Genomic DNA, 13,456 nt, shown 5'->3' on the forward strand with positions numbered 1-13,456 from the left:
ACCCCCCCCAGCCCCCACCCCAAGGCAAGGCTGACTTCTCCAAACCAGAAAAGCTACTCAAGTATGTGTGTCGTGTCCATTTCGCAAACCCACTAAGCCAGGACCCCAATGCGACAAGTAGTTCACGAGGATTCCTAGCCAAATTCTCTCTTACTTCAATCCAGTAGATTCTCTTTGTTTGCTGTGATCCCCTTCAAACCGTGGTACCCCCCTTTTATCCCCACAGCGATACTTCTATATGTATCTATAATACATATATCCACACACATGGAAAAAAAAAGCAGTTCTCACGATGTTGCTAGTTTTTTGCTTCTCTTGTCCCCATCCTGCCCACTCTTTCCGACTTCCCCTTTTAAATTTCCAAAGCCTCGTCTTGTGTTTGCTGCACAGAGTGATTCGGGGGCTGACCTAGACCAGCTTGCATGATTCTTCTATTGTGATTTGGTTGCACTTTAGACATTTTTGTGCCATTATATTTGCATTATGTATTTATAATTTAAATGATATTTAGGTTTTTGGCTGAGTACTGGAATAAACAGTGAGCATATCTGGTATATGTCATTATTTATTGTTAAATTACATTTTTAAGCTCCATGTGCATATAAAGGTTATGAAACATATCATGGTAATGACAGATGCAAGTTATTTTATTTGCTTATTTTTATAATTAAAGATGCCATAGCAAAATATGAAGCCTTTGGTGAATTCCTTCTAAGATAAAAAATAATAATAATAAAAATAAAGTGTTACATTTTATTGGTTTTTTTCTTCCCCAATGTCTTTCATTGTTATTCTTTACAAAACTTGACTGAGACTTTCTGAACGTGAAATTAACAGCCGATTGATTTCTTTAAAGTCACAAATTAAATGCCAATATGTACATGAATGTAGTTTAAATCAACGTTTTCCCAATCTTCTTAAGACCATTTGGTGGCTCCCATTCCCCTCACTATAAAATTGCACCCTGAAGTCCTTCCAGACTTCAGAGAAGCTATATGGTCTGGGGACCACTCAGCTCTCCAGCCTCAAGACTCTCCCTTCCTTCAAAGCAATGAACCCTATGCTTCTGCTAAGGCCTGTGCTCCATCTCCCTTCTGGGCCTTTATTTATGCTCTTCTCACTTTCTAGAAGAGCTTGCCCTCCACCTGTGCTCAGGCTGGAAGCCCCTTTGTTTAGTCGCTGATGTGGTCCCAGCACTGAAAAAGCACCCAAATGTGAGATATCCTCATTACTTCAAATGAATGACTTAGAAGGAGTTCGGGAGAGGGAGAAAAGACCATTAAATCAATGTGACAAAGGAGGGAGATGGTTCTGTGGTGAGGACCATCCAGCTCCGGGGTCAGACTTCTGGGATTGCAGTTCGGGCTCTGCCAACTCATTAACTGCATGTCAGATGACTTAATCCCAGAATACATCGGTTTCCTCCGCTGTAAGATGAGGGTAGTGGTAACTATCCATAGCGCTATTAAAAGATAAAGTAAGTAAAGTACTTACGTGTCCAATACACTGTATTGCTCACTAAGTGGCAGCTATTAGCATCCCAGGAGAAGGGATGGGAGTAAAAGGAGGGAGCTACCTGGGGGTAGCTCAGGTGGTTGAGGACCAACTTCAGCTCAGATCATGATCTCAAGGTTCGTGTGTTCAAGCCCCGTGTGAGGCTCTGTGCTGACAGCTCAGAGCCTGGAGCCTGCTTCAGATTCTGTGTCTCCTTCTCTCTCTGCTTCTTCCCCATTCGTGCTCAGTCTCTCTCTGTCTCTCAATACTAAATCAATGTAAAAAATAATTTTTTTTTAAAGGATGGAACTTTCCATCTCAAAAAACCGGGAAAGGATTCACAGCAGAATGACATTTACCTGGGTCTTAAAGGATGGTTACAAGTTCAGTCGCAAAAAAAGTTGGGGAGGGCTTCTGTGGTGTTGTTTTTCCAAGGAGAGTTCTTGTATAGCTTTTTTTTAATTAGTGGCTTTCCCTCTACATTTTAAATTCAAAAGAGGACTTTTTTCTCAGTAGCGTTCATTTCTGCCTCCATACTGCATTTTCCCAAGTTCAGATGCACACAGGCCAACAAATACTGCAAGGGTTGCCACTCTAAGGCCAAAAATGTATGGCACTTGCTGCTCTCTGACCAGGCTGAGAATAAAGGATGCATTGATTTCATTATGATCCTTCATCCTCCGTCTTCTTCTGTCAACACCTGTTTACGCAGAGAGGCTGTTCACTGCACTTTAATGTACTACTTATGAACTGAGATCTGAGATTTCCCTACACTGAGTTCAAATCTTCCTCTGTGGCTTCACACCAAGTAGCTGACACCTTCACACCTGAATTTCTTCAGCCGTGACAATATCCCTATGAAATAGAGATAAGCAATAGGTCCTACCTCCTAGAGTCACAAGCATTAAATGAGTTGCATATAAAGTACCGAAAGTGTTTAGCATGTAGCAAGCTCCCCCACAAGTAGTATTTATTGTGCATTCAACTAATGTAACTATCACTGGGTACATGAATACTATCCCCATCATTCAGACTCTACTCCCACTCCTGACATGACTCTTGAAGGACCACCTTGGTTCTTATTCTTTTTCTTTCATTGATCACTATACATTACTGTTTAATCAAAATTTTATGAATTTGAATATAAAATATTACAGTTTACCAAAAATGGCAGATTATAATCCATGAATATCTGTATACCGTCACCAAGCTTAAGAAATAAAATAATATAAGGGCACCTAGGTGGCTCAGTTGGTGAAGCATCTGACTCCTGCTCAGGGTCATGAATTCAAGCCATGTCCTGGGCTCTGTGCTGGGCATGAGCCCTACTTTTAAAAAAAGAGGAAAGAGAAGGGGAAGGAGATGGGGAAGGGGAAAAGGAATAAGAAAGAAAAGAATGAAAAAGGAAGGAAGGAAGGAAGGAAGGAAAGAAAGAAAGAAAGAAAGAAAGAAAGAAAGAAAGAAAGAAAGAAAGAAAGAAAGAAAGAAAGAAGAAAGAAAAGGAAGAAGGAAGGAAGAAAGAAAAAGAAAGAAAGAAAGAAAGAAAGAAAGAAAGAAAGAAAGAAAGAAAGAAAGAAATGAAGGAAGGAAGGAAGAGAAAGGAAGGAAAGAAAGAAAGAAAGAAAGAAAGAAAGAAAGAAAGAAAGAAAGAAAGAAAGAAAGAAAGAAAAAGAAAGAAGGAAGCATAGATAAGATATTCTCTTATGTGTGCCCTCCTGAACCCATTCACACAGTAAGAGTCCACGGAACATTTGGCTGGCTCAGTCAGAAGAGCAAATGACTCTTGATCTTGGCGGTGTAAGTTCGAACCCCATGTTGGATAGAGAGATTACTTTAAAAAATAAAATCTTAAAAAAAAAAAAAAAAGACTCCATGACCAAAATGCTTTGAAAAGCCATGGCTTAAAAGGATAGAATTTTTCCAATTATTGAAATCACATAAAAATTTCTTACATTTCTATCAGCCTTTCAAAACTGGAGTTTAAAAGCTCATGGAGCTATCTGTGAATCTGTAGACTAATAGAAAGGTTGCCCTTCCCATGGGACCTACACTAATGCCATAAGAGCTATCAGCATTGCTCCGGAATCAGTATTTCTCAGATTTCCTGTGCATCCACGTCACCTAGCAATCTCATTAAAATACTTCAGTATTTCTGGGCGATGCCCAAAAGGCTACATTTCTAACATGCTCCCAGGTGACGCTGATGCTCCACGAAGGATGCTTGGAATAGCAAGGTCCCAACTGTTTCCATATAACTGAGTCAGTTCCTCTATCCTAGAACCCTCCACAGAGCCACTGCGAGGATATCACTGAAGCATGATCATTTATTTCACTTCCTCGCTTTAGTAGCTCCCCCTTGCCTAGACGACAAAAATCGAGCATCTTGACTTCAAATGGAAACCCCTCAAAATCTGGGCCCTTCTTTTCACACTCACCCTAAATTTTCCTAATGTTAACTTCTCATTCTTCCCCCAAAGACACTATTGCCTTTTCTGCCTTATTACCTTCACACATAGCATTCCTTCTCATGAATATTCTTCTCCCCAAACTCCTTTTCATTGGCCAAAACTCATGTCACTTGGGAAGGTTTCCCCACCAGAGCCAAGCTTATAGCCAAGTGCACTGCAGAGAGCTTGCATAGAGAGAGGACTTAGTCATCCTTGTATTCCGGTGCTTAACACAAAGCTGGCATGCACTAAGCATTTGTGAGTAGAGGAAGAAAGGAAGGAAGGAAGGAAGTCTTTCTGCTACCCACCAACTAATCCATGGCTTTTCCTCCAGTAGAATGCTGGACCTCAACAGCAATAACAGGGTTTGGATAACAGGGCATGGAGTGAATGCCACCATGGTGAGTGGAGAAATTAATTCCAGGTGCCATTTGGGTAACTTTAGGATGGCCAGCTTATTACAACACCACATAACTATATTTCTTTCCAGCACTGGCCCTGATGAAAGTTAACACTTGCTGTTACTTTCTCCTGGTAACCTGAGCAACAAAAGACTTCTCAACAAACATGTTTAGATATTTGCTAAGTTTATGCAAGACATCGTACTAAAGAGCCAAAAGGAATATGGCCATCTGCAAGTCAAATGACATCAAGATTTCTTATATCTTTAGTTATTTTGTCATGTAGTTATTTTTATAATACCTCTCAAGTCACTAATTCTTCTTCTTTATACTCAAACTCTGCCATCAACTGAATTTCCCATGGTCCTTTGATATCTTACCCCAAGGAAGAACTTGAGTGCCAGAGTGAGCCATTAGTTAGGCCCACCCCATTTCTCTACTATAAAGTCTGAAGAGTAATGCACATCACCCCATTTTTCAAATACCTAACTGAAGCCTGATTACGGAAGTAATCAGCAGAGGACCTATGTGCTACTTGACATTGTGCCTGGAAGCAGGATGCAGCAGACTAAGCTGAAGATGAGAACTCACTAATTCAGACCCTTGTTTGCCAGTGAAATGCATCTCTGCCCCCCACTCTGTGATAAGAGATTTGTGGCTTCCAGTTGAGGACAGAATGCTATTCTCAACTCTAGCACAATTAAGTCGCACTGCAAGTGTACTCTGCTTTAGGAAAAACCAGATATAGTATATGTCCCACAGAAACTGTCAGTGTTTCCAACATTTGGTCAAAATCTTGGCACCAATTCCAATGACGGCCTTCTCCTCTATCTTGGGATTTCTTGGAAACGCAATCACTCCAGACCATGGCTCACTCCCTCCACACTGGCCTGAGTTCCTCTCCTCCCCATTCCCTATCCATCAGGAGATTTATAGGACTATGTGGAAAGCCTGCAGCTTGCTAATCCCTTCACACCCTTATACCTGGTCACCCAAATTCACCACCCACAATCTCAGCACCCCCAACATCTAGCCCCTCTGTCTGTGCGTTTTGATTTGTTTTGCTTTGATTTTCAGATGGTTTACTAGTGTAGAATACAGATTAATTTCACATTTAAAAAATAATCAAATCAACTTTTAAAAATACATTTGATTTTTTCCTTGAGTATCTGCACACTTTCTTATTGTTTTATGTCTGCCCTCCCTGAACCAGCCTCCTATTACTATCCTCCTTCCAAAGTCTGTCCATTTCAAGGTAAATATCTTCACCTTGCCTTTTAATATCACCTCCAGTTTCTCATCTGAAACCTGATTCCTCAAAAAACACTGTCCCCTGCAATCTTCCCAAATAGTTACTTATTCTTCCAAATCTCAAGACTGATGCATGGGGCCCAAAGGCCACTTACTCCCAACACTGTTCCAGACTGATTCTGCCACTGTTTCACAAAGCTTCTGACCAACTGAGGCTTAGGCTGCTATGTTCTGAATGTTTGTTTCTCGCACAAAATGCATATGCTGAATTCTAACCCCTAGGGTGATGGAATTAGGAGGTGGTGCCTTTGAGAGATGATTAGGATATGAGTGTAGAGCCCTCATAAAAGGGGTTAGTGTCCTTATAAAAGAGTCCTGAGAGAGTTTGCTTGCCCCTTCCACCACATGAGCACACCATGAGAAGATAGTCATCCATGCACAGGAAGAGACTCCTCACCAGACATCAAATCCGCCATTACTTTAGCCTTGGATTTCCAGGCTACAGCAGTCCCAAAGAGCTAAAATACGCCATCTGACTATACCACTTTCCTCCTCCTCTCTTTGTCACTATTATCCAGCCTCAGTGTACTTTGGATGACATTAAGAAGAATTGCCTCTCATTTATTGATGATGTTGGTAACAGGTTCACGATTGTCCTTTTCACTCTCAAGTCACATCATCAGTCTGGACAAATTGAATTTCATGAGGATGCTTCATCCAGTGCTCAAACCCCTAGTCCTTCCTCAGCTCCACCTCCTATCTGCACCTTGGAATCGGGAGGTACACACCAGTATGGCAGTGTTTTACTCAGACTGGTCATTATCAGACCAGTTAAAAGTATTGAATGTCACCCTTTCTGATACTGGTGTAATTCAGAAATCTCAAATCCAGAAGCTTCCCTTCTGAGTGCAATGTCTCTCCCTTATGGCTCTCCTATTCATTTATTTGCACTACATCAGTTCTTTAACCTCACCCTGACCCCCAGGCCCTTGACCTTTCTACATTCTGCTGATCTTTCAACCCCTAGCCTATCATCATCTTCTCCCTGCTCTGCCTTCTACACATGGTTAATCACTTCAACCATGCAACTGCATTGCCCTCAAATAGCTTGCCCCATCAATCTCTGTCACGCTCAACTGGAAAAACCCCAACCCTCAGCTAGAGAAGAAAATCATAAAGCCATGCACAGATTTGTTCTCACTTAAAACTGGTCAGCCTTCATCTTAACAGGACCCTCAGCACTGTCTGGGAATCTTCTTACCCATCACTGTTCAGCTCTCTCTTCCATTCTCCACAGCAATGATTAAAACCTTCTCCACTCCCGCCCAACCGCCTCTCTACTAAGGTGCAGCAGAAAATCTTGCCTCTCACCGCACAGGTGAAGTAGAAACCACCACATGAGAAATCTCTCAATTCCCTATCATCATAGCCATCCACACCTATTCTTTTACATTTCCCACCACAAAAAGTTACGGCATCTCTCTTCCTGGCTCAGGATAATGAATCCACCTAAGGCCTAGATCCCAACCGTGTCCCCCTCTTGCAAGATCCCTGGCCAACAGGTGCCACTCTCCCTTCTCCCTTGGCAGCCCCTCCCTTCTGCCTCCTCCCAGAGCTGTCCCTCTTTCAGCTGCCACAGTCTCTCTCTCTCACTGTTGTACCATCTTCTTTAAAGAGACATCTGCATTCATTTTCATTTCCTCACCTCCCATTCCCTCTTCAATTCTTTAGAATCTGGCATCCACCTCCACTGAAATGACTCTAAACTAGGTCAAAACATCTCTTGTTGCTAAATCCAAAGTCCTTATCTTATGGGATTAATCTGCTGCATGTGGCACTGATAAACATTCTGTCCTCTGTAAAAGGCCCTCATGACAACGCTTCTCAGTCTCTACTTTCTCTTCCCATCCCTGAAAAGATGGAGTTCTTCAGCCTTCTGTTCTGATCCTTCTTTTCTTTTCATTCTACATCCTCTCCTTCGGTACTGTATCTACTCACATAGTTCAATTCCTGTTTATATGTTAAGAGCTCCAAAACTATATTTCCCTTGAAAATGACCCACATATCCAACTGGATACTTCCTCTCTGATGTACAATAGCCACCGAAAACATAACATATCCAAAACTGAATTCTCCAAACATCCTTCATTGTCAGAGACGTATTCTTTATCTGCCTTCCCGAGATCACTGAACGGCATCTCCATCTGCCTGAATACCATCTTTGATGCTTGTCTCCTTACCCCTCTTACCAAATTGGAACCACTGATTTCTCCTTCTAATTGTCTCCCTACTCTGTCCGCTTATCCACCACCTTGACATAGATCTCATTCTCCAGTCTCCTAAATTCTCTCTCAGATTTCAGGAATGCTCTGCCCTGGTCCACAAATATGTTTCCTATTTAGGGACAAGAGATTCTTCCCCGAGAGTAAATCTGTCATTCCACTGCTTAGAAACCATCGATGGCAACTCTAAAGCATCAGAAAAAGAAGCACACTGCACACACTGGATAACATATAAAATGCTGCATAATCTGGACACTTCTTACTTTTCAATTTCCTGCCAGCCTGTTCAAATCCATCCTACTTCTCTCACTGGGAGCTCCAGCCCTGCACGTAGTATGTGCAGTTTCATGCAATTGCCTTGCTTTCCTTGACCTTTGTTAATACTGTTATGTTAACAATACAATTACACTTTGTTAGTACCATTCCATCTGTGTGTGCGTGCGCGCGCACACACACACACACACACACACACACACATCTGGTTAATTATTATTATCCTCTGGAACTCAGTGAAATCATCCTTTCCTCCAAGAAGCCTTGTATAACTACCTAAGACAGAGTTAGGTACTCTTTCTGTTGCTTCCAAAGCTTCTCATGCTTACTTCCTTACTGGAGAATTTGAATTTTTTTTTGTGTTTATTTATTTTGAGAGAGAGAGAGAGACAGAGCACAGGCAGGGGAGGGGCAGAGAGAGAAGGAGAGAGAGAATCTGAAGCAGGCTATGCACTGTCAGCACAGAGCCCAATGTGGGGCTCAGTCTTACAAACCACGAGATCATAACCTGAGCCAAAATCAAGAACCAGACACTTCCACCAACTGAGCCACCCAGGTGATCCCCTTCCTGGAGAACTTGAGTTGCCTGTGGACTTGTTTTTCTTCCCTCATGAACTATATGTTATTTGAGAGTCAGGTCAGTATCTTTTTTCCAAAATTGCATGCCTACTGTCTAGCACAGTATCCAGCATATAACAGGTACTCTTGTTGAATTTAATTGAGTGAGAATATGGCATACATTAATTAAAAAGTGATCATTCTCTTTCCAGAAGATTTTGCTTTTAGACAGCAGCAAGATACATGTGAAACACACATCCTACTTTTAGCATCTATAATCATAAACACTCGGTTAGAAAAGTGGCAAAGGAAATGAAAGAAAATTCCAAAAGAACAAATACAACTGGCCTTTGAAAATGAAAAAGTTCAAGATCTGTACCTTTTCACCTATATAACTAGAAAAGATGTTGTTAATAATAATTTCCAATGTCGATTAGTGTTTGAAAAAAACCAAAACTCTCAACACTACTGACAGGAATGCAAAATATAGTACCTTTTAGGGATATTCTATCAATACCTGTACAGAATCTTTAAGCTTATGCCTTTAAACTAGAAATTCCACAGATAGAGTATAAGGAAATATACATATGCAACACTGTCCTCTGGACATTTTTAATGCAAAAATTTTTGTTACCGAATAAAAATAATCTCCATATGCAATAATTGATTAAGGCAATTATAATGAAATAATAATCATTAAAAAAGATACAAAGCATATATATTTACAAACATAGGAAAAGGTTCAAAATATATAAGTGATAAAAAACTTAGCAAAATATATGTACATTATGATCTCATGTTTGTATGTGTCAATATGTATATTTATATATAAGGCTAGGCATATATATATTCATATATAAGGCTAGAAGATTATATAATAAAGTTTTGATAGTGATTGTTTTTGTTGAAAGAGTTACTTGCCATTTTGGCTTTGCTTTTTGCAGTGTTTTTTGTTTTGGGGGTTTTTTTTAAAATATTTTTACAATGTGCTATTTTTTTTGTTTTTTTTAATGTTTATTTATTTATTTTGAGAAAGAGAGTGTGAATAGGGGATGAGGCAGGAGACAGGGAAAGAGAGAATCTTAAGAAGGCTCCACACCCAGCATAGCCCAACATGGGACTTGATTTCACAACCCTGACCTGACCTGAAATCAAGTCCCATGCTTAACCAACTAAATCACCCAGGCACCCTAAAATATGCTATTTTTATAAAACAAAAATAAAATTAAAAAATAAAAATAAAAAAGGCAGACCTCAAATCAGTCACTTATTACTGTGAAAATAATCCATTTTGCCCTTAAAGTGTCCAAAATACTGATACCATGGTCTCACCATATATACTTGTATAAAAGGCCTCTTTAAAGTGGTAAACTCCCTTATCATATTTGACTGACAGCTGTTCATATGTATATCCAATGATTTTGATATTTAAGAGGTATGCGTCTGCTCCAAGAAAATTGCTAAATCCCACAACTCAAGGTCAAGGCAATTCATATCTCACACAACATCATGATCCAGCTTCTAGTAAGTTCCAGACTCTGTATTCATCACAGTCTAGGACTAATAGCCTCCTTCACCCCTATAAAATAGTAACAGTTCAATATTTTTTCTTTCTTTTTTAATGAGTAAAAATCACTTTCTATCAGGTTACAAATTTGTTATTCCCTCCCATACAATGATGAAGCCATCAGGAGGACAAATTCTTTGAGCTGTTTTCCCAAGTAGAAAAATAAATCACACCAGATCTTTGCCCCCTCCTCACCCTCTTGGCTGTATGAATGGAGATGAGCATAGCTTGCTGTCCGGGAGAGGTGCTACCTGTGCTCAGGAACTGAAGTAAACCCAACTGTCACGCTTTTGATCAGACCCATTCCTCAGCCCTCATTATTCTATTGAATAACAAACCATCTTAACATTCTAATGTACAAAAATTCACTTGCCCTGTTAGACTCTAGAAGGGAAGTAACAGACCTGGAAGTAAGTAAAGTTCTACAGGACCAAAGTCAGACAAGCTGTCAGAGAAACAAACTATGGAGGTCTTCAACCTGCAAATCAAGACAAATGCTTTGAAAAGCGGTTTACGAAGTCAGTGAGGAAGGACATCAGGAGTCTGCATATCATAAAATCTGGGCTAGAAGGTGACCACATCCAACAAAACTACTTCTACTCTGCCCCCATCCCATCCATCTTTTAGGAACATTTCATCTCCAACAACAAGAAATAAAATGGGAAGCAGGGGTCTCAGCACAAAGAGATGGAATTAGTGACAGTGCCTTGCTCTAGAGTTTGTGCCAGCCCACATTCCCAGCTCTGCTTCACCTCGCAGCTCCTGCAAGAGCCCGGCATTGCTGGCACATGCCCTTAGCCTTGGGCGCAATGGCTGTGGCATTAATATATAATCTTCAGTCCAATTTTTCTTGAACCCTCTGGCTCTTCTCAGCAAGTCCCACTGGGCTCCCAAAAAGGCCAGTCCTCACCATCCCCCCTGTCTAGTCCCTTCCCTAACTTTTTGCTCCCTTCTTTGTTCTCCTACAGATCAACACATATGACTTAACTGCATTCTGAATCTTGTCTGGACAATGCTCAGATAGCAGAAATGGTCTCCCTGTAAAATAAATTCCTGGGGCCATTTAACAGAGCACCTGAGGGGGCCTGCCTTGGCCAAGAGCTGGCATCTCCCGCTGCCAAAACCTAGTTTCCCTTTATCTTTCTTTTTGTTCCACTTTCTTTTCATTTAAGGTTAATGTTGCTAGGCTTTTCAAAACAGGTGACTCTGGGTATGTTAATAAAGCAAGGTGTGATAGCATCTTCCATGACTTCAGATTTCAAACCCTGAGAAGAAGAGGGAAAAGTACTTTTAAAATGGCCACATCCTCTTAATAACATTCCAAGGGAGAGAATGCTTATCTTGATTTTAATTTTTCAGTCTTCTTTCATCTCTTCCTCTAAAAATATGGCTGAGAGAAAGATCGCCCATGAAGCATTTACCGGAAAGCCATTAACTAACGTTTGTGGGAGCCAGCTAGAGTATGGGGCAGTTTATGGGCAAGGATTGGAAGGGGAAAAGTGACAATGGTGCCTGATGAGAACACACTTTTATTCTGTAAGGCCAGACATCATTTTATAAACACAGACTTGAACAAATTCAAATATTAAAGTTATGTGAACAAAGCATGGCCTGAAATTCACCTCTGAGTTTCTCTGAAGAAAGAGTTAACCAAGCAAATGCTTAAGATGGACGAACATAGGGAGAGAACATTTAACTTACTTAGAAAATTAAATTGTATTCAGTCTCCAAAGGAGCTCTGATTTAAAACAAGTCATTCTTTTTTTTAAAAATGTTTTTTTACTTATTTATTCCTGAGAGAGAGAGAGAGATGAGAGAGAGAGAGAGACAGCGTGAGCAGAGGAGGGTCAGAGAGAAAGGGAGACACAGAATCCGAAACAGGCTCCAGGCTCTGAGCTAGCTGTCAGCACAGAGCCCGACACGGGGCTCAAACCCACAAACCGTGATATCATGACCTGAGCTGAAGTCAGATGGTTAACTGACTGAGCCACCCGGGTGCTCCTAGAACAAACCATTCTTGCCTAGTGTTTAAGCTTGTGGCTTTAAACCTCTCTTGGCCAATGTGACAATATTTCCACTTATATGAAGCCAGACCTCCAGAAACTTCAGTATTGGTCAGTGTTGTTCAGAGTGAATGATCCATGAGCCACTTGGAGTTCTATGTAGGTCTAGGCTCCACTCACCCTTAGCTCTCCAACACCTCAGCCCTTTTCCTTACCTTGTGAATAAGAATCTGCTCTAGGATTGACTTTGGAGTCTAGAAGCCCTTTCCCACAAGGCATTTCTGGCAGCATGGAGGGAAATATGTGGTCAGGCCGAATCTAGCCTATAAAAGGTTTGTATATAAGAACTCAGCTAAAGACAGAATTGAAGAATCCTGAACATGCAGTACTAGAGACCCAAGTATTGATGCCTGGACAATGACCAACATCACTTTCAGTTATTAAAGAGAAAATACAGAGCTCAACAAGGCTTCTGGGTCAAATGTAAGGGAAGAAATCAGGAATTAAGGACCAGAGACAATGGCTGCATCTTGTTAGCAAGAGGGTCCAGATCCCAAAGATGGGAATCCTAGAACAAAGATCAGAATCCAGTGGCAAAGCAGTTGATCAATAAATACAGAAAGAGCTACAGTTAGCAGCAAAATAGACATGGCAGTGTGCCATGAGGAAAGGGCTTGTCCAAGGCATCTTGGGTCTTGAGCTGGGACAAGATGAGCCCACATAAGCACACAAGAACATCTGATTAAGAAGAACAAATGAATACTAATTAAGAGCCCAAGCTACTCCCAACACCAAGTCTCCCTGAACTCAGGGGTTTCCATAACAATGCCTTGTGTTACATGCACAATGCCACCAATGGCTGTAATTCATCATCACGGGGAAAGAGGACAGGAACACGGGCACTTGGGAGGGGAAGGAGCTGTCATCACATTATATCCCCTGGCTGAGTTTTAACAAGGGCAAGGTAACTCATCATTAGACCAGTGTGCAAGTTCCAGCAATCAGAACACTCAAGCCCAGGCCAGAGGAATAGGCACAACTGTAGAGGAAGTACTCTGACGGCTCAGTGTTGAGCAATCAGCTGGGCAAGGGGTTAGAGCCAAAGCAGGAGCTTTTCCCTCTCTCTGGACTTCCCCAGCCTCCTAAGTACACCAGCACTGCAGGCAGCATGAAATGACAT

This window comes from Crocuta crocuta, unplaced genomic scaffold (genome assembly GCF_008692635.1).
Source record: "Crocuta crocuta isolate KB4526 unplaced genomic scaffold, BGI_CrCroc_1.0 scaffold395, whole genome shotgun sequence".
In the NCBI taxonomy this organism is placed as follows: domain Eukaryota; kingdom Metazoa; phylum Chordata; class Mammalia; order Carnivora; family Hyaenidae; genus Crocuta; species Crocuta crocuta.